This window comes from Somniosus microcephalus, chromosome 15 (assembly GCF_052327205.1).
Source record: "Somniosus microcephalus isolate GS21.2 chromosome 15, FLI_Smic_1.0, whole genome shotgun sequence".
NCBI lineage: Eukaryota > Metazoa > Chordata > Chondrichthyes > Squaliformes > Somniosidae > Somniosus > Somniosus microcephalus.
The window spans coordinates 74327160-74335698 of NC_141001.1; the positions used below are offsets into that span (position 1 = coordinate 74327160).

Genomic DNA, 8539 nt, shown 5'->3' on the forward strand with positions numbered 1-8539 from the left:
CGAGAAGGGCTTAGACTGAAATTTGACTCAGCAAGCTGGAGTCTAAAAGTCACCTGTAAGTTCCAGCAACCTGGGCTCGGCAGATCCTGGTTACTTATGTGGCAAAGTAACAACCCTATCCGGGAGAGGCTTTATTGCCGGTATTGAATAAGGAATTTTATGGATTGAGAATTAACATTGGCTGCTTATGCTTCTTTATGTCCACAGAATAAATTGAATTTATAACCAAATACGTGGCAGAATATCAAAAGGCTTGTTTGGAATTTTGGACAAAAATGGATTATATATTAGATTCTTTCTTGCTGATCGCAGCATACATTGGGCTGAAATTGGTGACTTAGTTTTTTCTGCACGCTGCACAGAATTACACACCCTAGTCTCCTATGATATAAGGATCAATGGGCATCTGAAGGATTGGCTAGGCCCGAACAAAGAGGTGGTTAAATAAGCTAACATGTGTTGAGCGCACAGCCATTAGGCATTACTAATAACTGTCTGAGCAAGTGTCAATTTCCTGGAATCACAGGTTGATCGAAGTGGTTGGAACAGATCTTTGGGCTTCTTGGGAAGAACCAAGCCATTGCATTGAATGACGAGCCTTCTCCACGTTCAAGGGAGATGTGTCGGCCTCTGAGAAGCGCTGCAGACAGCAGCTGTCGAGGAGCCGAGCTCAGCCGGTGCCCATGGTGATGAGGGCAGTGTGTCCCCCCCTTCTCCTTTGGTGCCACGGTTCCGGGGGGCTGTATTACAGAAACTCCATGGTCACCGCCGAGCAAATCAGAGCGGGCCAGATCAGTGCAGCCGGCTAGACATCAGTTTCAAGTCGGTGGGAGAGATCGGTAGATACCAAGTGCACCTCATCTTATTTAACCTATTGCAGGTAAGGGAGTCGCCGAGTTTTACCCGCAACTTTGTTGCTGTCAGATGGCAGTGAAATGAGAAACGATTTTGTGCGAATTTTGAACTGTACGCGAATCCGCTTTTTAAAATAAAATAATCCAACTGCAGATGGGTTTGTAACTTCAGGCTTGAGGCAATGAAGCATTTTAGCAGAGCAAAGAATGATTGATACACGTTTAACTTACTTTTATTAGCTACTTATACCACCTTTGTCGCTAAATGTACCATTTTTAATATGCTTAGAATATATAGATCGATAAATGTCAGATAGGAATAAAACAAGAAAATAAGTTATAGAGGGTTCATACCGACCATAAAAGTATCACTTCACATTTCCACATGTGCTATTGTCGTTAATATTTTTTGCCACTGTATGAATATTGAGTTCAACATTTATTCGCTTAATCTCTGCAAACACATTGCAGCCAAGGGCAAGTGCCAGTTACGCATCTGCATGAAGGATGTGACTTTTTTTGATTGTGGTGCGATAACTCACCGAGGGGCGCAGTTGAGAATAAGTGTCAGCAGGAGAATAAAACTTGCACAAAGGCGGTGGCATCAACCCCACCACTAGGCTTCCAGAATAGCCATGATTTATGAATTGTTGCTACCGAACTGCTGACCTGCTGTCGGGACTTGTGTGATCCTGAGGTGGAAAAAAGATGTTCTAATAGCTAAATAAATAGTAAAGAAAAGAAAGACTTGCTGTATCATTCCACAGTACAGCCTCAGTATGTTTGTTTAGCTGACGTGGCCTATTCATGAAATACCAGACTAATCAATGACTGGAATTGTTAATATGTTACTTTCCTTTCATACAGTCAGGTACAATGAACCTCAAAACAATATGCAGCACTTGCTCAACATTTTTTAAAACTATGACAGAAACAAATCATTTGTTAATTTCCTTTGTTAGTTAGGTTCTTGCTTTGGTTGACTGGGCTCATTTTGAAAAACAAACACTTCAGGAGCAAATCACTGTTCAATTTACCACAATGACTGAAACAAGAGTCATGTGTCATGTCAAGAGTTGACTGCCTGCACATAAGTCCAAGTGCAATTTTGAAAGAGGAAGTAGAAAGAATTATCTATTCACTGATGGTCATGTCCTACACATTGTTCCTCTGGCCAATAACAATTATACAACAGTAAATTACAGTCAAATTTCATTGGTGCTGGTAGTAATTAAGTACTGTAATATAATAGGCATAGTATATTACCACACATTAGGAAAGTACCCAATAGTCGTAATTTTTCTAATAATCTGAAAATCCAACCATCAAGTGATATACACAATTAAACTGGTTCAAAAGACACACAGTAATGTGATATTTAATCTGCAGCTTCTGTGCTGTTGTGTTCTATTTTCAGATTTCTATACAGATTGATAATGCCTTGCTCTTCCCTGTATCAGTTTATCCTGTTGCAGCTTTGTATATTATAAAATTCCAATAGGCACCCCTGGTCTATTGGAAGAGAAGTTTGCACTGACTATTGACCTCAACAGCAAGTACCCCATCTCAGCTGGCCTATCATGAGGAACTTCCTATGAAGAGGTAAGGGACTTTCTTACAAAATTGAAAGGAAATTCAATAGGCTGTTCTGGTGCCTGCCCTAGTGACTGGTTATAGTGACTCGCCTGGAAGTTGATTGAATGCTGTTTGAGGAACTAAAAACTGTCTTAAAGTGGGTGGGGGCAGTGTATGAAACAAAATTAACTTAAGGGAGATTAACAGTATTTAACACTTTGTGTCCAAACTTTTTGTTTTCACAGGCTACATTGGTGCATACCAAGAAGGCTCGCAAGCTAAATTAGTGTTCCCATTCATTTGCATGTATCTCAGACTGCAAATGCTAACAAGTCTTTCTTTCCTGATTCAGGATGTATCCATGAATGAGGCAACAGTGCTCGGAACTGTTCTTTCCAAACCTCCAGGCCACAAAATTCAAACAGGGCAAACTAATGTGTAACTAATATAAGCACAAATAAAACTGAGGTGCCTAGGTTTCATGGGCCTCAATGCATATAGCTCATGGCTGTACTTTGGACATCACTACTTTAACATAAAAAGAAAGAAAAAGATTTGCACTTTTATAGCGTCTTTCACGACCACCGGATGTCCCAAAGCGCTTTACAGCCGATGAAGTACTTTTGAAGTGTTGTCCCTGTTGTAATGTGGGAAACGTGGCAGCCAATTTGTGCACAGCAAGCTCCCATAAACAGCAATGTGATAATGACCAGATAATCTGTTTCTAGTGTTGTTGATTGAGGGATACATGTTGGCCAGGACACCAGGGATAACTCCCCTGCTCTTCTTCAAAATAGTGCCAAAGGATCTTTTACGTACACCTGAGAGGGCAGGCGGGGCCTCGGTTTAACATTTCATCCTAAAGACGGCACCTCCAGCAGTGCAGCACTCCCTCAGCACTGCACTGGAGTGTCAGCCTAGATTTTTGTGCTCAAGTTTCTGGAGTGGGACTATGAACCTACAACCTTCTGACTCAGAAGCAAGGGTGCTACCAACTGAGCCACAGCTGACACTATGTTGAATAAAGTGATTGCAAATGGGTAACAGAACAACAGGTCACAAATTTGAAGGTTGACTAAGAATAACATGCCTGGCTATAATTTATGCTTCATGTTTAGAGACTTGTTTGGATAAAATTCACAAATAAATTATCCTTAAATTCATTGTCTTGGTGCATGTGAGGAGAGTGTAGTGAGCTTCCAACATCAGCTCTGTGATCTTCGAAAGTTCCTGGAATTTAGAGAACAATCAAATTCATTCTCTTGGTGCATGTGAGGAGTGCAGTGCATACGCTGAGAGTGTAGTGAGCTTCCAACATGAGCTCTGTGATCTTCCAAAGTTCCTGGAATTTAGAGAACAATCTGTTGTACTGTATTCATTTGATATTAATCTTTTGAGGACTGTGTTTCACAGGTGCTTTGATGGATAGGAAACAATTGTACTCCCCCAAAGTCTGCAAGAGTCACATTTGATAATATCATAACAAAAGGATTTGAAAACAATAAGGCCTAAAAATTCGGGTGCTTTGCGCCTCCCGTTAGTGCCCTAAGAGGGCGCAAAGCAACTAGCGCCCAGGCACAGCGCCACCAACGCCTCCCACGAAATTCAGCTGGAGGTTAGTGGTGGCGGTAACCGCTAGCGCCCCGCCGGCGGCGATGATGTCATCGCTGTGCACAGCGCCCCGGCCGCTATCTTTGGTAGCGCCCCCTGACTTACCGCCTGACGCTATGTCCGACGGAGTCAGGGAGGCCTACCTGCGGCCGGGGCGAGGCTAATTAAAGGCGAGGTGCCAGGTGGTCATTTTTGTTGCTGGCCGCCTGCCAGCACCTGCCCCCCGTTGCCGCCCCCGGCCTCCTAACCAGCCCCCCACCCCCGCCGCTCCGTGAGCCTGCATTTCTCTTGCGTGCCGGGCTCTTTTGCCAGCAGTCCGATTCCTGGTGGCCCAGCTGGGCCCCGGGTCACGCTGTGCAAGGCTCCTCCCCTAAAAGTAGCACCCCGGCAAAGTTAGTGCCCCGAAGGGGGTGCGACTCAATTTTATCTCCTACTTCTTTACGAATAAATGTGCTGTAAAATAACTATATTAATCTTGTAACTTACATAACATAACCAGAGTATACTTTCAAGCTACATAATAACATTTTAAAGTGAAGCCCAACGGGTTTATATATGTCATCCAAACCCAGACCGTATTATAGCTTTGAACTCGTTTCCCACATTCCAAGACTTCATGTTTCAGTTTGTTTCTTTGATTACCTATATCAATATTCCCTAGCCTCTGCAAACCACCATCATTATGGCAGCTGAATATGACTGTGTAGCTTTGCATTGTAGAATATATACTTATAGAACAAGATTGTGATGCAGAACTATGGTTCTCAGTAGTACTAGCTGACAGGAATGAACCTAAGAACATAAGAAATAGGAGCAGGAGTAGGCCATTCGGCCCCTCGAGCCTGCTCCACCATTCAATAATATCATGACTGACCTGATCTTGGCCTCAACTCCCCTACCTGCCCGCTCCCCATAACCCTTGATTCCCCTGTTTTTCAAAAATCTGGGGTAGAGAATTCCAAAGATTCACGACCCTCTGAGAGAAGAAATTCTTCCTCATCTCCGTTTTAAATGGGCGACCCCTTATTTTGAAACTATGCCCCCTAGTTCTAGATTCCCCCACGAAGGAAAACATCCTCCCTGCATCTACCCTGTCAAGCCCCATCAGAATCTTATATGTTTCAATAAGATCACCTCTCATTCTTAGAAACTCCAATGAATATAGGCCCAGCCTGCTCAACCTTTCCTCGTAAGACAACCCCTTCAACTCAGGAATCAACCTTGTGAGCCTTTTCTGAATTGCCTCCAATTCAAGTATATCCTTCCTTAAATAAGGAGACCAAAACTGTACGCAGTACTCCAGGTGTGGGCTCACCAACGCCCTGAACAGTTGTAGCAAGACTTCCCTACTTTTATACTCCATCCCCCTTGCAATAAAGGCCAACATTCCATTTGCCTTCCTAATTACTTGCTGTACTTGCATGCTAACTTTTGTGTTTCATGTACGAGGACACCCAGATCCCTCTGTACCGCAGCATTCTGTAGTCTCTTTCCATTTAAATAATATTTCGCTTTTTTATTCTTCCTACCAAAGTGGATAACCTCACATTTTCCCACATTATACTCCGTCTGCCAAATTTTTGCCCACTCACTTAACCTATCTATATCCCTTTGCAGACTCTTTGTGTACTCCTCACAACTTGCTAACCCACCTATCTTTGTATTGTCAGCAAATTTGGCTACAGTACACTCGGTCCCTTCATCCAAGTCATTAATATAGATTGTAAATCATTGAGGCCCCAGCACTGATCCCTGTGGCAGCCTACTACAGGTAGACTACCCTTTATCCGAACTTCCGAAAACCGAAACCCTCTAAAAACCGAAGGTTTTTTCGTTCAGCGTAAGTCGTGCGCACGACCCCGACCCCCGCCGACCCCCACCGCTGACCCCCCACACTTTCGGATAAGGGATAGTGTATCCTTTATCCGCACTTCCGAAAACCGAAATCCTCTGAAAACCGAAAGGTTTCGTTCAGCGTAAGTCGTGCGCACGACCCCGACCCCCGCCGACCCCCACCCCCGATCCCCCGCCGACCCCCGACCCCGCCGACCCCCACCCCCGACAAATTTCCCAGTCTTATAAAATACCTTCTGAAATCCGAAATTTTCCGAAAACCGAAACACGGCTGGTCCCGAGGTTTTCGGATAAAGGATAGTCTACCTGTAGTTACAGTTTGCCAACCTGAAAATGACCCATTTAATCCAACTCTCTGTTTGCTGTTAGTTAGCCAATCCTCTATCCAATCTAATATACTACCCCCAACCCTGTGAGCTCTTGTGCAGTAACCTTTTATGCGGCACCTTATCGAATGCCTTCTGGAAATCCAAAAACACTACATCTACTGGCTCCCCTTTATCCACCCTACTTGTTACATCCTCAAAGTACTCTAGTACATTTGTCAAACACGATTTCCCTTTCATAAAACCATGCTGACTGCTTGATTGTATTATGATTTTCTAAATGTCTTGCTACTACTTCCTTAATAATGGATTCCATCATTTTCCCAATGACAGATGTTAGGCTAACTGGCTTATAGTTTCCTGCATTCTGTCTCCTTCCTTTCTTGAATAGGGGAGTTACATTTGCGGTTTTCCAATCCGCTGGGACCTCTCCAGAATCCAGGGAATTTTGGTAGATTACAACCAACGCATCCACTATCTCTGCAGCCATTTCTTTTAAAGCCCTAGGATGCAGGCCATCAGGCCCAAGGGATTTGTCAGCCTTTAGTCCCATTAGTTTGCCTAGTACTTTTTCTCTAGTGATAGTGATTGTTTTAAGTTCCTCCCTCCCTATAGCCCCTTGATTATCAATTATTATTGGGATGCTTTTAGTGTCTTCTACCATGAAGACCGATACAAAGTATTTGTTCAAAGTCTCTGCCATGTCCCTGTTTCCCATTATTAATTCCCCAGTCTCATCCTCTAAGGGACCAATGTTTACTTTAGCTACTCTCTTCCTTTTTATATACCTGTAGAAGCTCTTACTGTCTGTTTTTATATTTTTTGCTAGTTTACTCTCATAATCTATCTTCTCACTCTATTATTTTTTTGTCATCCTTTGCTGGTTTCTAAACATTTCCCAATCCTCTGGCCTACCATTAATCTTTGCAATATTGTATGCCTTTTCCTTCAATTTGATACCATCCATAACTTCCTTAGTTAGCCACGGATGGTTCATCCTTCTCGTAGAGCCTTTCTTTCTCACTGGAATAAACCTTTGCTGAGAGTTATGAAATATCTCCTTAAATGGAGGGTTTCATTAAAAACAAACCTCAGTTTTATCCAAAATTGGCAAGCAATCTCAATATATAATCTTTTCAGTAAGATTTGTGAAGAATTTAAAAAGTTTGATCTTCATTTCATTGTTTCTGTATGATTGACAGCTTTAAACACTTTACAAATCACACGATTTAGGAAAGTATTAAGGACTTGACGTAGGTCACCTTGTTAGATATTACTGAAAGGACAGTTTGATGTAGTGGGAATTTCTGGCATACAAGTGAGAAATTTGAGTTGCCAATGCCTCTTAAAAGGAGAAATCATCATGGCACCCCATCTTGTATCCTATTTCAAAATGGGTAAAAATCCTCACAAAAGTTGGCAGCTTTAACAATAAGGCAGCCCTAGAACCTAAATCTGTAACCATGGCAACCTAAAGCAAGTCTCTTAAGTGCCATATCATATTTTTCAGTTTGGTTTACATATTATCACAATATCTGGACATTTTTTTACAGTGCTAGCAGGTTATATCTCTTTCTGTTACCTGAAGTGGAGAGACACCAAGTGAATATATAGACTAACAGTTTACTCACTTACTTCACTTAACTTTAAATCCCCCTTGTGAATAAGAAAAATAACAAACCACGTTGCCTTGCTCTGAGTTAATGAGCTGACTAATATTTGCTTTTGGTCAGTATAAAATTGAAACAGGCTAAGACTTGCACTGGCTTATTCCATGCTAGTCCTACAATAAATTGTCTTTCTCTCCGGAGACTATCCCGACTGACTGACCTTGAACATTGTTTTTTTTCTCTCTCTCTTCCAAGAAATGGATAAGTTGCACCTCCAACTTCTTCCCCATTCAATGATTCACCAGTATGCCTGTCAATAAAATCAGCTACCTTCCCCACAAGAGTGGGTTCCCAGCAGTCAGCTCAAGCTAGGCTCAAATGAATAGGTTATCCCAACGATAACAAGTGTGGATGTTGATAGGAAACCTGTGGCAGGATTTGAATTAATTATTGTTCCTGCTTGTTATACAAACACATCTTCAATAACAGGCTGATTAGCATATAAACGTCTCTACCTCTATGGCTGCAGCACATGGCTGTAAGGAGAATTTTAAAACTGTGTTAACCACTTAAATTTAAAACACACCACTTAAATTTAATTCATTTTCAAATCTTTTCTGTGGAAAAATGGTCCAAAAATTTGTGAAACATAACAGTATCTTTGTGTACTTTTGATTTTGTTTTTTTAAACCAATAAAAGTGTTTGGGA

General features: G+C 42.1%; 1 long non-coding RNA gene across 1 annotated transcript; it reads left to right on the plus strand.

Annotated features, from left to right (window-relative positions):
* Positions 1 to 268: 268 nt before the first annotated feature.
* LOC147107035 (uncharacterized) lies at positions 269 to 8539 on the plus strand. The gene is made up of 3 exons (XR_015081012.1): positions 269 to 880; positions 2315 to 2456; positions 2675 to 8539. It is a non-coding gene; the product is annotated as an uncharacterized LOC147107035 (long non-coding RNA).